The sequence below is a fragment of the Oncorhynchus keta genome, chromosome 22, assembly GCF_023373465.1.
Source record: "Oncorhynchus keta strain PuntledgeMale-10-30-2019 chromosome 22, Oket_V2, whole genome shotgun sequence".
NCBI lineage: Eukaryota > Metazoa > Chordata > Actinopteri > Salmoniformes > Salmonidae > Oncorhynchus > Oncorhynchus keta.
The window spans coordinates 2,892,144-2,906,210 of NC_068442.1; the positions used below are offsets into that span (position 1 = coordinate 2,892,144).

General features: G+C 44.8%; 1 protein-coding gene across 3 annotated transcripts in view; it reads left to right on the plus strand.

Annotated features, from left to right (window-relative positions):
- Positions 1 to 14,067, plus strand: part of LOC118400808 (contactin-1a-like) — a 119,279-nt gene that overhangs the window by 43,459 nt on the left and 61,753 nt on the right. The gene's annotated exons all lie outside the window — the stretch shown is intronic.

A 14,067-nucleotide genomic window follows, 5' to 3' on the forward strand; every position in this document is an offset into this window, starting at 1 on the left:
AATCCTCTAAACACGTTCGCTATTCCATATCACAGTGCACTGCCCACACAGGCTCTCGACGTTGTTTTAGTTTCTCTTTAGCCGTATATTTCCAGTCGTCCCGTTGCATTTCTTGGTCAGCTTTACGTTATTCACTGAGCGTGAACATTGCCCTATTTAACCACCGCTTCCCAGGCTTTTCAGGACTGCCGTTAACCATACACAACGAGGCCCAGTGTTTTTCTAAACACCTCTTCTCCTGTACACCCTAGAAAAGGTATCACGGTGAGGGGAAGAAAAGAACCTGAACAGTCGATTCTTTCCTGCGATTTTATGGTACATTGACCAAGCTTTTACTTAAGCCATTGTGCTTATTCCCGCGCGTTTCCCCCCACAGAAATTGAGCACTATTGTTATGGGTAGGCTTTGACACAGATCAGTCAGTCTAATGACAACCCTGACCTATATTTGGGGACCTCAGTCAAAGGAGAGGCAGAGAGGCCACCACACACTGTAGATGCCCTCTGTAATGACCTGAGTAGCACATACAGGATATGACACAGACAACAGAGAGTTCAGGGCCAGTGGGAAGGAAACCAATGATGTAGGATACTGTATGTCCTCCGTTGCAGCTCTCCAGCTCTACCAGGGTAACCGGGCTTAGTAAGAGGGATATCATCCTGGCCACACAGTCACAGGTGTCTGTGTGAAGCCTCTGGGGTGTGTGTGTGTGAGGGAGGTGGGACGGCTGGTTCAATGTGTGCGTGTCGTGTCTGGTGAGGTGGGATGAGATGATAGAGGGCTAGCGGAGGATAGAGGATGGTAGGGAGCTGACTGGATGCCTCTCTCTGTGTCCGTGTATGTCTGTGTGTCTGTTTTGTGTATGTTTGTGCTGCAGTACAACACCAGCCTGCAGGTTTGTGGCCTGTGCTCTGCAGAATGGGTCTCATTATCAGATGCTCTCAGTGGACCTGAGCGGTCTGTCTCAATACTGCTGTGCCGCACCGGAGAAGGGATGTGTCTGTAGTGGGTGTGTGTATGTGTCAGGGTTGTGCTCAATTCAGAACTGAATATGCCTCATAAATTCCAATTAAATGATTGAATTTTATAGAGAATAGGATACAGAATTACAATTGGAATTTAAATTAGAGGAAATATAATTTAATTTAGTCAAATTCAATTAAATTCAAATGCCTCTTCTATTCCATATTAAGTGTAGTCTATACAAATATACGTCTTGTACATAAAACATCAATTACTGAAAAAAAACTGTCTTCTGGCAGATTTCCGCATATATTTTCACATGCAAATGAGTTTTGTGGCAAACCGTTGCGGCAAATTTGCTGCGACTACTGATCGTCTGGCAAACAATTCCGCCAAACATTCTACGGTTTGTAAATTTGCTGCAAACTCAGTATGAATGTTCAAATGAGATCAGTTTTTTTGGTTAGTGTGTGTTAACAATGTGGAAATACATCAACCAGATCATTCATATATATATATATATATATATATATATATATATATATATATATATATATATATATATATATATATATATATATATATATACACATGTATATATATATACACATGTACATATATATATATATATATATATATATACCTTTAAATGAACTTGCTTCTCACAGAGAAAGCTAAACATAAATGTAGTAAATATCCTAAACAACATGTATTCAATGTCTTAACAGAATAGAAATAAAACCAATACAAATTGAAATCATCAGCATGCTAAAGAATAGAGCAAACATTTCCCAAATAAATAGATTATTTTATATTTTTATGTAGCTACAACATTTACATGAGAGAAATGTGTACACTATGGGGATGTTTAAATGGGCAACTACAGAATTTACATGAGCCAAGTGATAACTGAGCAGTAGCTTTCAACCAATGGAAATTGAAAAGATAGTTAACGACATTTAAATAATAAAAAGAACCAAAAACGAAATCAAACCCATTTCAGAACCATAGCCTTTTTGAGTGAACTTTGGAGATGGTGGCCCTGTGGAAGTCCTTCGGCCAAATCTTGTTGAATCCAAAAGATAAAATGAGGATACTGAAAACAATTACTGAGAACATTTTCTATTTTGGCGTCTTAAAAGTAGACTCAGTAGCTAATGGGTGGGTTTGGCTTTGGAAAAAAGGTGTCCACTGTTACTAAGTTGCCTTGATTTTGCTATGCTTCTCGCTGAATCTGGCACTCTATATCTTTTTCAGCAAGGAAACAATGTTTCTGCCTTGTATAAATGCTATAAACAAATGATTTAGCTAGCATCAACAGGGACTTAGGCCTACTAAATCTAAATGTGTGGTCAACTGTTCCTAGAGAGCCACAGTATACAGAATTGATTCAAATGAATCGGCTAATTATGATCTTATAAATCTAGACTGGGGACTTCATCATTGAAAGACAGCTCTCTATACTAGTTGTATTTTATTCCTGACTCGGGTGGATACGGCTTGGGTGGAAGAAAAGCAACACACAATTGAGTTATTGACTTCATATTCTTTTTCCAGAATGAATTATTATTAACGTACATCTCAAAGCCATGCACGCAAGAATCCTTGACCTGGAGCACACACATTTCTCTGTCCTCAATTGGATTGGAGGCGTTAATCTGTATTTTTGCCTTGTAACTGGTTGCTTCTAGAAAGAGAGAAGGAACAACACATGATCAAGATCACCCTAGCTACTACTTTAAAGCAATGAAATATCGAATTGTTACAAATAATGAATGTATGGGCTACATTTATGAGAATAAGACATGCATTTGCTTACCTTCTCAATCTTGAAGAAGATACACTAATTTGTCACTCAAAAAATGTGTTATGAGTGAGTGCACCAATGTCTCTTCCAACACCACAGGTAAATACTGTTGCCACAGGTTTGCCTCAGATTCACCATGAGTGGCAAACATTTGCAAACTTCTGGCAACATTTTCTGGCACACTATTTAGTTTGCAGCAAATGTGCCACAATTTTAGGGTAGTTTATTGCAACAAATTCATTTTTTTTGTAAAGGATCAAACATGTATATAAAATATTTTCAGGACAAACTCTTAAAATGAATGATAAAAAAACTCAACTGTTATTATATTTCATGAATCACTTACAGTGGGGCAAAAAACAAGTATTTAGTCAGCCACCAATTGTGCAAGTTCTCCCACTTGGAAAGATGAGAGAGGGCTGTAATTTTCATCATAGGTACACTTCAACTATGACAGATAAAATGAGGGGAAAAAAATCCAGAAAATCACATTGTAGGATTTTTAATGAATTTATTTGCAAATTATGGTGGAAAATAGCCTGAACTCGAACCTAGAATCTCAAGTGGAACAGCTAGCACTGCGCCACACTGCATTCAATTCTACTTCCTGTCACTCAAATAAAAAATCATACGTCCTGTGGGGTGTGGTCAATTAAATTTGGATTTCAACTCAGGAGTTGAATGGGAGTCAATTCCAAAATGTTGAATTGAGCACAACCCTTGTGTGTCGGTCTTTGTTTCTCTGTAGTGGCTGTGTGTGTGTGTGTGTGTGTGTGTAACGAGGGGGGGATAGCAGTGTTTTTTGTCTCAGTGTTTTTTCTTCTTCCCTCCACCTCTGTGTGTGTATTTATGTCAGATCATTTGTACATTATGTTTGCTGTTCAGCTATTGATTCCACACTTAAATTATTTGGGACATGCCTCCTTAAATATGTTTAAGTTAGTGTTTTGTCTTATTTTTTTGGTCTGTTTTATTAAAATGGTCATACATATACATATATATATATATATATATATGAATAAGTATTATTCATGTACGATAAAGTAAATGCATCATCCTATGTGCCCAGTAGCCCAGTATACCCTGCTTTGCTTTAGGGGGTGCATCCTTGTTCATTATCATATGTAGGTTATGTGTAAGTCTGCCTTACAGTGTATATGCACTCACTGTATATACAGCGCATAGAATACAGAGCCACAGAGGGGTGATGTGTTTTCAATCCAGGTTTAAAATGTCACCTGTAGAGAGCATTTTGCACCTCCTGAGGGTCCGAATGCACTGCCACAGTATCACCATATGGGTTACTTCCAAAATGGCGCCCTATTCCCTATTGAGTGCACTACTTTTGACCAAGGGCCCAAAGTAGTGCACTACAATGGTCTAGCGGCTTTGAATCTGGCCCAGTGCTATTTCAGCACAAAATGATGGAGTTGATCGTGGACTTCAGGAGACAGCGTCAAGTTCCTCGGCGTACACGTCACTGACCATTTGAAGTGGTCCACCCTCACAGGCAGTGTGGTGAAGAATGAACAACAGCGCCTCAACCTCAGGAGGCTGAAGAAATTAAGACCCTCGCAAACTTTTACAGATGCACCATTGAGAGCATCCTGTCCGGCTGTATCACCGCCTGGTAGGTCAACTGCACCGTCCGCAACCGCAGGGCTCTCCAGAGGGTGGTGCGGTCTGCCGCATTGCATCACTGCCTGCCTTCCACGAAATCTACAGCATCCGGTGTCACAGGAAGGCCCCAAAAGTGATCAAGGACCTCAGCCACGGCCTGTTCCACCCGCTACCATCCAGAAGGCGAGGTCAGTACAGGTGAGCCAAAGCTGGGACCGAGAGACTGAAAAACAGCTTCTATCTCGAGGCCATCAGACTGTTAAATAGTCACCACTAGCCGGTCTCCGCCCTGTTATTCAACCCTGCACCTTAGAGGCTGCTTCCTGTGCACACAGACATAGAACGCTGGTCACTTTAACAATGTTGTCATACTGTTTTACCCACTTCATTCAGTATGTACAGTATTGTTGCTGCCATTTAATTATACCAATATGTTTTCATTAATTGAAATCCCTTAATCTGTTTTATGAGAATTTGTAAGATTCTTGTTTGCATAAAATAGACGGAGACCAGTCTTATCAATAATAGGTAACAGAATTTATTCTCGGAGCGCGCTGCCACATTACCACGAGCAACAGTTTATATACACTAATATGACGTCATTTCATTGCTTCTAGAATGAATCCCCTCCTCCCGACCTAGAATCAAGTGAGTTTAAAAATTCATTCCAACTCACTAACACACTCACAGGTCACACAACCTAACTGAATTAACTTTAGACCCCTCACCATTATCAATCACCACTTAGCTGACAGTTCTAATTAACAGACAACCTAGGAATGCACTCACTGCCTTATCTAAAACACCCCAGAGCTCAGTTTCGTCGGTTCAACCATCGGTTAACTACCTTATCTGCTTACTTAATCCACAACCCATTTCTTTCTTCCTAGTTGGAATGGTGTTCATTAACTTTAATTACTCCTTGTCCGTGTCACACAATCCCTTCTTATGAACTCATATTGTTAATCAGATATAATAAAACAGAGTATAAGTTTACTTAGTTACAGTTCCATTTAAAATGAGAATATTGTTCAGTCATTTAATCATAATATTTCTAACAAGTATATACTGTATTCTAGTCGAGGCCTATCCTATTTAACTATAGCTGTACATATACTATTCTTCAGATATACTACATATTCTATCTACATACTGTCCATAATGTTTATACATCCCATCATATACAGTATATATCTATACCATGTTATGTACTTGTTTCTAATTGGCTTTAAGGGCATTCTAGAGTGTGTATTATTTCCCTATAACGCACGGTATATCAGCACGGTAGAATTCAATGGCTTTAGTTCTTTCTTACGTGCGCTATACTCCAGACTCCGATATTGCGCGTCCTGATATTTTTTTTCTATATTTCTTCATTCCAATCTTTTACTTCTTTAGATTTGTGTGTATTGTTGTGTATTGTCAGATATTACTGCACTGTTGGCGCTAGGAACACAAGCATTTCGCTACACCCGCTAAATATGTGTATGCGACCAACTGGATTTGATTTGATTTCACCTCTGTAAACATACAACAAGTAGAAAAAGTGAAAGTGCTGTTACTTGATTAGCCATGAGTGAATAGCAGCAGGCAGGGAAATGGTTCTCACTTGTGTCCCTTGGGTTAGGCCCATTTTCTATTCTCTTTCTGCCCCTTGAAAAATTCATGAGAAAAGAGGAATAGGGAACTTGTTTGGTTACTACAGTAGGTCACATTAATGTTCAAGGACACACTTCATTTCAAATCAACAAAAATGTACTGTGAATATTATTACCCATTCACTGTTGACGGTGATGATAAGTCCCTGAATATGTTCATCTGGATTTCAGACATTTCCTTCTGTATAATAGGTCAGGTTTATTTAGTTTTTAAAAAATATTATTCAGAATATTATGAATGGGTGTTTTTTCTCTCTCCTTCCATGCAGAAACTAATCCAATTATAACCTCTAGCTTTAGAATAGTTTTTTTTTTTAATAATGCACAGACAGCACTTTGGTAGAAGGGATGACAGTCTGTGTTTGCACGCCACTTCACATCACTGACACCAGATGAACCCTGGTTCAACCTCTGAGACAGACAAGGAGAAGATTCCTCTACGATTTGGCTGATTTAGCTAATCCTGGCGGGTTCTGTGTTGGTTCGGATGGATTTGACTGATTTAGCTCATCCTGGTGGGTTCTGTATTGGTTCGGATGGATTTGGCTGATTTAGCTCATCCTGACGGGTTCTGTGTTGATTCGGATGGATTTGGCTGATTTAGCTCATCCTGGCGGGTTCTGTGTTGATTCGGATGGATTTGGCTGATTTAGCTCATCCTGGTGGGTTCTGTGTTGGTTCGGATGGATTTAGCTGATTTAGCTCATCCTGACGGGTTCTGTGTTGATTCTGGATGGATTTGGCTGATTTAGCTCATCCTGACGGGTTCTGTGTTGGTTCGGATGGATTTGGCTGATTTAGCTCATCCTGACGGGTTCTGTGTTGATTCGGATGGATTTTGCTGATTTAGCTCATCCTGGCGGGTTCTGTGTTGGTTCGGATGGATTTGGCTGATTTAGCTCATCCTGACGGGTTCTGTGTTGGTTCGGATGGATTTGGCTGATTTAGCTCATCCTGGTGGGTTCTGTGTTGGTTCGGATGGATTTAGCTGATTTAGCTCATCCTGACGGGTTTGTGTTGATTCGGATGGATTTGGCTGATTTAGCTCCAACTTCCGGGTTGGAGCGAGCGGTCGCATTCGCACTTCGGTCCGCAGGTAGTATAACTTTTCATTACATTTCATTACATTTCATTATAGTACAACGGTTTGATTTGTCTAATCTTAGCAATTTCTTCTTAGCAAGCTACATAGCCGTCTTTGTATCAAAGATAATTGCGTAATTATCGTATTTCGTCGTCCTAACGTAGTCTACACTGCTATCAGCCCAGCAGCTAGCCAGCTAGCAAACGTCCACCGTCTACCGAATAGCAGCACTGTAGAAACTATTACACTCAACTGAACGACTTGATTAGTGTAGTGTTAGCTAGCTACATAGTTGTCTTTGCTGTCTTCGTATCCAAGATAATTGTGTAGTTTAGAGTGTGTAGTCTTAGAGTGATTATCTTAATTTACCGAGGTTAGCTAGCCAGCTATTTGTCGTCCTTAACGTAGCAGACACTGCTAGCTAGCCAACAGCTAGCCAACGTCTACCGAATAGAACTTCCCACTCAACAACCCGGTCGCATTCCGCTTCGCTCCACAGGTAGTATCACCTTTTCATTTCATTTCATTACAGCACAACGGTTTGATTTGTTTGATCGTAGCTAGCTACATAGCTAGCTACATAGCCGTCTTTGTATCAAAGATAATTGTGTAGTCTAGAGCGATTTTCTAGGTTAGCTAGCCAGCTATTGTCGTTCTTTTAACGCAACGTAACGTAATCAACACTGCTAGCTAGCCAGCTGGCCCCGAATAGCAGCACTGTAAAAACTATTACACTCAACGGAACGACTTGATTAGTGTAGTGTCAACAACGCAGCCACTGCCAGCTAGCCTACAAAGTCAACAACGCAGCCACTGCCAGCTAGCCTTCTTCAGCAGTACTGTATCATTTTAATCATTTTAGTCAATAAGATTCTTGCTGCGTAAGCTTAACTTTCTGAACATTCGAGACGTGTAGTCCACTTGTCATTCAATCTCCTTGCATTAGCGTAGCCTCTTCTGTAGCCTGTCAACTATGTGTCTGTCTATCCCTGTTCTCTCCTCTCTGCACAGACCATACAAATGCTCCACACCGCGTGGCCACGGCCACCCTAATCTGGTGGTCCCAGCGCGCACGACCCACGTGGAGTTCCAGGTCTCCGGTAGCCTCTGGAACTGCCGATCTGCGGCCAACAAGGCAGAGTTCATCTCAGCCTATGCCTCCCTCCAGTCCCTCGACTTCTTGGCACTGACGGAAACATGGATCACCACAGATAACACTGCTACTCCTACTGCTCTCTCCTCGTCCGCCCACGTGTTCGCACACCCGAGAGCTTCTGGTCAGCGGGGTGGTGGCACCGGGATCCTCATCTCTCCCAAGTGGTCATTCTCTCTTTCTCCCCTTACCCATCTGTCTATCGCCTCCTTTGAATTCCATGCTGTCACAGTTACCAGCCCTTTCAAGCTTAACATCCTTATCATTTATCGCCCTCCAGGTTCCCTCGGAGAGTTCATCAATGAGCTTGATGCCTTGATAAGCTCCTTTCCTGAGGACGGCTCACCTCTCACAGTTCTGGGCGACTTTAACCTCCCCACGTCTACCTTTGACTCATTCCTCTCTGCCTCCTTCTTTCCACTGCTCTCCTCTTTTGACCTCACCCTCTCACCTTCCCCCTACTCACAAGGCAGGCAATACGCTCGACCTCATCTTTACTAGATGCTGTTCTTCCACTAACCTCATTGCAACTCCCCTCCAAGTCTCCGACCACTACCTGTATCCTTTTCCCTCTCGCTCTCATCCAACACTTCCCACACTGCCCCTACTCGGATGGTATCGCGCCGTCCCAACCTTCGCTCTCTCTCCCCGCTACTCTCTCCCTCTTTCATCCTATCATCTCTTCCCTCTGCTCAAACCTTCTCCAACCTATCTCCTGATTCTGCCTCCTCAACCCTCCTCTCCTCCCTTTCTGCATCCTTTGACTCTCTATGTCCCCTATTCACCAGGCCGGCTCGGTCCTCCCCTCCCGCTCCGTGGCTCGACGACTCATTGCGAGCTCACAGAACAGGGCTCCGGGCAGCCGAGCGGAAATGGAGGAAAACTCGCCTCCCTGCGGACCTGGCATCCTTTCACTCCCTCCTCTCTACATTTTCCTCCTCTGTCTCTGCTGCTAAAGCCACTTTCTACCACTCTAAATTCCAAGCATCTGCCTCTAACCCTAGGAAGCTCTTTGCCACCTTCTCCTCCCTCCTGAATCCTCCTCCCCCTCCCCCTCCTCCCTCTCTGCAGATGACTTCGTCAACCATTTTGAAAAGAAGGTCGACGACATCCGATCCTCGTTTGCTAAGTCAAACGACACCGCTGGTTCTGCTCACACTGCCCTACCCTGTGCTCTGACCTCTTTCTCCCCTCTCTCTCCAGATGAAATCTCGCGTCTTGTGACGGCCGGCCGCCCAACAACCTGCCCGCTTGACCCTATCCCCTCCTCTCTTCTCCAGACCATTTCCGGAGACCTTCTCCCTTACCTCACCTCGCTCATCAACTCATCGCTGACCGCTGGCTACGTCCCTTCCGTCTTCAAGAGAGTGAGAGTTGCACCCCTTCTGAAAAAACCTACACTCGATCCCTCCGATGTCAACAACTACAGACCAGTATCCCTTCTTTCTTTTTCTCCAAAACTCTTGAACGTGCCGTCCTTGGCCAGCTCTCCCGCTATCTCTCTCAGAATGACCTTCTTGATCCAAATCAGTCAGGTTTCAAGACTAGTCATTCAACTGAGACTGCTCTTCTCTGTATCACGGAGGCGCTCCGCACTGCTAAAGCTAACTCTCTTTCCTCTGCTCTCATCCTTCTAGACCTATCGGCTGCCTTCGATACTGTGAACCATCAGATCCTCCTCTCCACCCTCTCCGAGTTGGGCATCTCCGGCGCGGACCACGCTTGGATTGCGTCCTACCTGACAGGTCGCTCCTACCAGGTGGCGTGGCGAGAATCTGTCTCCTCACCACACGCTCTCACCACTGGGGTCCCCAGGGCTCTGTTCTAGGCCCTCTCCTATTCTCGCTATACACCAAGTTACTTGGCTCTGTCATAACCTCACATGGTCTCTCCTATCATTGCTATGCAGACGACACACAATTAATCTTCTCCTTTCCCCTTCTGATGACCAGGTGGCGAATCGCATCTCTGCATGTCTGGCAGACATATCAATGTGGATGACGGATCACCACCTCAAGCTGAACCTCGGCAAGACGGAGCTGCTCTTCCTCCCGGGGAAGGACTGCCCGTTCCATGATCTCGCCATCACGGTTGACAACTCCATTGTGTCCTCCTCCCAGAGCGCTAAGAACCTTGGCGTGATCCTGGACAACACCCTGTCGTTCTCAACTAACATCAAGGCGGTGGCCCGTTCCTGTAGGTTCATGCTCTACAACATCCGCAGAGTACGACCCTGCCTCACACAGGAAGCGGCGCAGGTCCTAATCCAGGCACTTGTCATCTCCCGTCTGGATTACTGCAACTCGCTGTTGGCTGGGCTCCCTGCCTGTGCCATTAAACCCCTACAACTCATCCAGAACGCCGCAGCCCGTCTGGTGTTCAACCTTCCCAAGTTCTCTCACGTCACCCCGCTCCTCCGCTCTCTCCACTGGCTTCCAGTTGAAGCTCGCATCCGCTACAAGACCATGGTGCTTGCCTACGGAGCTGTGAGGGGGAACGGCACCTCAGTACCTCCAGGCTCTGATCAGGCCCTACACCCAAACAAGGGCACTGCGTTCATCCACCTCTGGCCTGCTCGCCTCCCTACCACTGAGGAAGTACAGTTCCCGCTCAGCCCAGTCAAAACTGTTCGCTGCTCTGGCCCCCAATGGTGGAACAAACTCCCTCACGACGCCAGGACAGCGGAGTCAATCACCACCTTCCGGAGACACCTGAAACCCCACCTCTTTAAGGAATACCTAGGATAGGATAAGAAATCCTTCTCACCCCCTAAAAGATTTAGATGCACTATTGTAAAGTGGCTGTTCCACTGGATGTCATAAGGTGAATGCACCAATTTGTAAGTCGCTCTGGATAAGAGCGTCTGCTAAATGACTTAAATGTAAATGTAAATGTAGCTCATCCTGGCATGTTCTGTGTTGGTTCGGATGGATTTTGCTGATTCAGCTCATCCTGGCGGGTTCTGTGTTGGTTTGGATGGATTTGGCTGATTTAGCTCATCCTGACGGGTTCTGTGTTGATTCGGATGGATTTGGCTGATTTAGCTCATCCTGGCGGGTTCTGTGTTGGTTCGGATGGATTTGGCTGATTTAGCTCATCCTGACGGGTTCTGTGTTGATTCGGATGGATTTGGCTGATTTAGCTCATCCTGGCGGGTTCTGTGTTGATTCGGATGGATTTGGCTGATTTAGCTCATCCTGGCGGGTTCTGTGTTGGTTCGGATGGATTTAGCTGATTTAGCTCATCCTGGCGGGTTCTGTGTTGGTTCGGATGGATTTGACTGATTTAGCTCATCCTGGCGGGTTCTGTGTTGATCCGGATGGATTTGACTGATTTAGCTCATCCTGGTGGGTTCTGTGTTGATCCGGATGGATTTGACTGATTTAGCTCATCCTGGCGGGTTCTGTGTTGATTCGGATGGATTTGGCTGATTTAGCTCATCCTGACGGGTTCTGTGTTGGTTCGGATGGATTTTGCTGATTTAGCTCATCCTGGTGGGTTCTGTGTTGGTTCGGAAGGATTTGGCTGATTTAGCTCATCCTGGCGGGTTCTGTGTTGGTTCGGATAGATTTGACTGATTTAGCTCATCCTGGTGGGTTCTGTGTTGGTTCAGATGGATTTGACTGATTTAGCTCATCCTGGTGGGTTCTGTGTTGGTTCGGATGGATTTGACTGATTTAGCTCATCCTGGTGGGTTCTGTGTTGGTTTGGATGGATTTGACTGATTTAGCTCATCCTGGCTGGTTCTGTGTTGATTCGGATGGATTTGGCTGATTTAGCTCATCCTGACGGGTTCTGTGTTGGTTCGGATGGATTTAGCTGATTTAGCTCATCCTGGCGGGTTCTGTGTTGGTTCGGATGGATTTGACTGATTTAGCTCATCCTGGTGGGTTCTGTGTTTGTTTGGATGGATTTTGCTGATTTAGCTCATCCTGGTGGGTTCTGTGTTGGTTCGGATGGATTTTGCTGATTTAGCTCATCCTGGTGGGTTCTGTGTTGGTTCGGATGGATTTGGCTGATTTAGCTCATCCTGACGGGTTCTGTGTTGGTTCGGATGGATTTGGCTGATTTTAGCTCATCCTGACGGGTTCTGTGTTGATTCGGATGGATTTAGCTGATTTAGCTCATCCTGGTGGGTTCTGTGTTGTATCGGATGGATTTGGCTGATTTAGCTCATCCTGGTGGGTTCTGTGTTGGTTTGGATGGATTTGACTGATTTAGCTCATCCTGATGGGTTCTGTGTTGGTTCGGATGGATTTGGCTGATTTTGCTCATCCTGGCGGGTTCTGTGTTGGTTCGGATGGATTTGGCTGATTTAGCTCATCCTGGCGGGTTCTGTGTTGGTTCGGATGGATTTGGCTGATTTTGCTCATCCTGGCGGGTTCTGTGTTGGTTCGGATGGATTTGGCTGATTTAGCTCATCCTGCCGGGTTCTGTGTTGGTTCGGATGGATTTAGCTGATTTAGCTCATCCTGGCGGGTTCTGTGTTGGTTCGGATGGATTTGGCTGATTTAGCTCATCCTGGCGGGTTCTGTGTTGGTTCGGATGGATTTAGCTGATTTAGCTCATCCTGGCGGGTTCTGTATTGATTCGGATGGATTTAGCTGATTTAGCTCATCCTGGTGGGTTCTGTGTTGGTTCGGATGGATTTTGCTGATTTAGCTCATCCTGACGGGTTCTGTGTTGGTTCGGATGGATTTAGCTGATTTAGCTCATCCTGGCGGGTTCTGTGTTGATTCGGATGGATTTAGCTGATTTAGCTCATCCTGGCGGGTTCTGTGTTGATTCGGATGGATTTAGCTGATTTAGCTCATCCTGGCTGGTTCTGTGTTGATTCGGATGGATTTGGCTGATTTAGCTCATCCTGACGGGTTCTGTGTTGGTTCGGATGGATTTAGCTGATTTAGCTCATCCTGGCGGGTTCTGTGTTGGTTCGGATGGATTTGACTGATTTAGCTCATCCTGGTGGGTTCTGTGTTGGTTTGGATGGATTTTGCTGATTTAGCTCATCCTGGTGGGTTCTGTGTTGGTTCGGATGGATTTTGCTGATTTAGCTCATCCTGGTGGGTTCTGTGTTGGTTCGGATGGAATTTGGCTGATTTAGCTCATCCTGACGGGTTCTGTGTTGGTTCGGATGGATTTGGCTGATTTTAGCTCATCCTGACGGGTTCTGTGTTGATTCGGATGGATTTGGCTGATTTAGCTCATCCTGGTGGGTTCTGTGTTGTATCGGATGGATTTGGCTGATTTAGCTCATCCTGGTGGGTTCTGTGTTGGTTCGGATGGATTTGACTGATTTAGCTCATCCTGATGGGTTCTGTGTTGGTTCGGATGGATTTGGCTGATTTAGCTCATCCTGGCGGGTTCTGTGTTGGTTCGGATGGATTTGGCTGATTTAGCTCATCCTGACGGGTTCTGTGTTGGTTCGGATGGATTTGGCTGATTTAGCTCATCCTGGCGGGTTCTGTGTTGGTTCGGATGGATTTGGCTGATTTAGCTCATCCTGGCGGGTTCTGTGTTGGTTCGGATGGATTTGGCTGATTTAGCTCATCCTGACGGGTTCTGTGTTGGTTCGGATGGATTTGGCTGATTTAGCTCATCCTGGTGGGTTCTGTGTTGGTTCGGATGGATTTGGCTGATTTAGCTCATCCTGGCGGGTTCTGTGTTGGTTCAGATGGATTTAGCTGATTTAGCTCATCCTGGCGGGTTCTGTGTTGATTCGGATGGATTTAGCTGATTTAGCTCATCCTGGCGGGTTCTGTGTTGATTCGGATGGATTTAG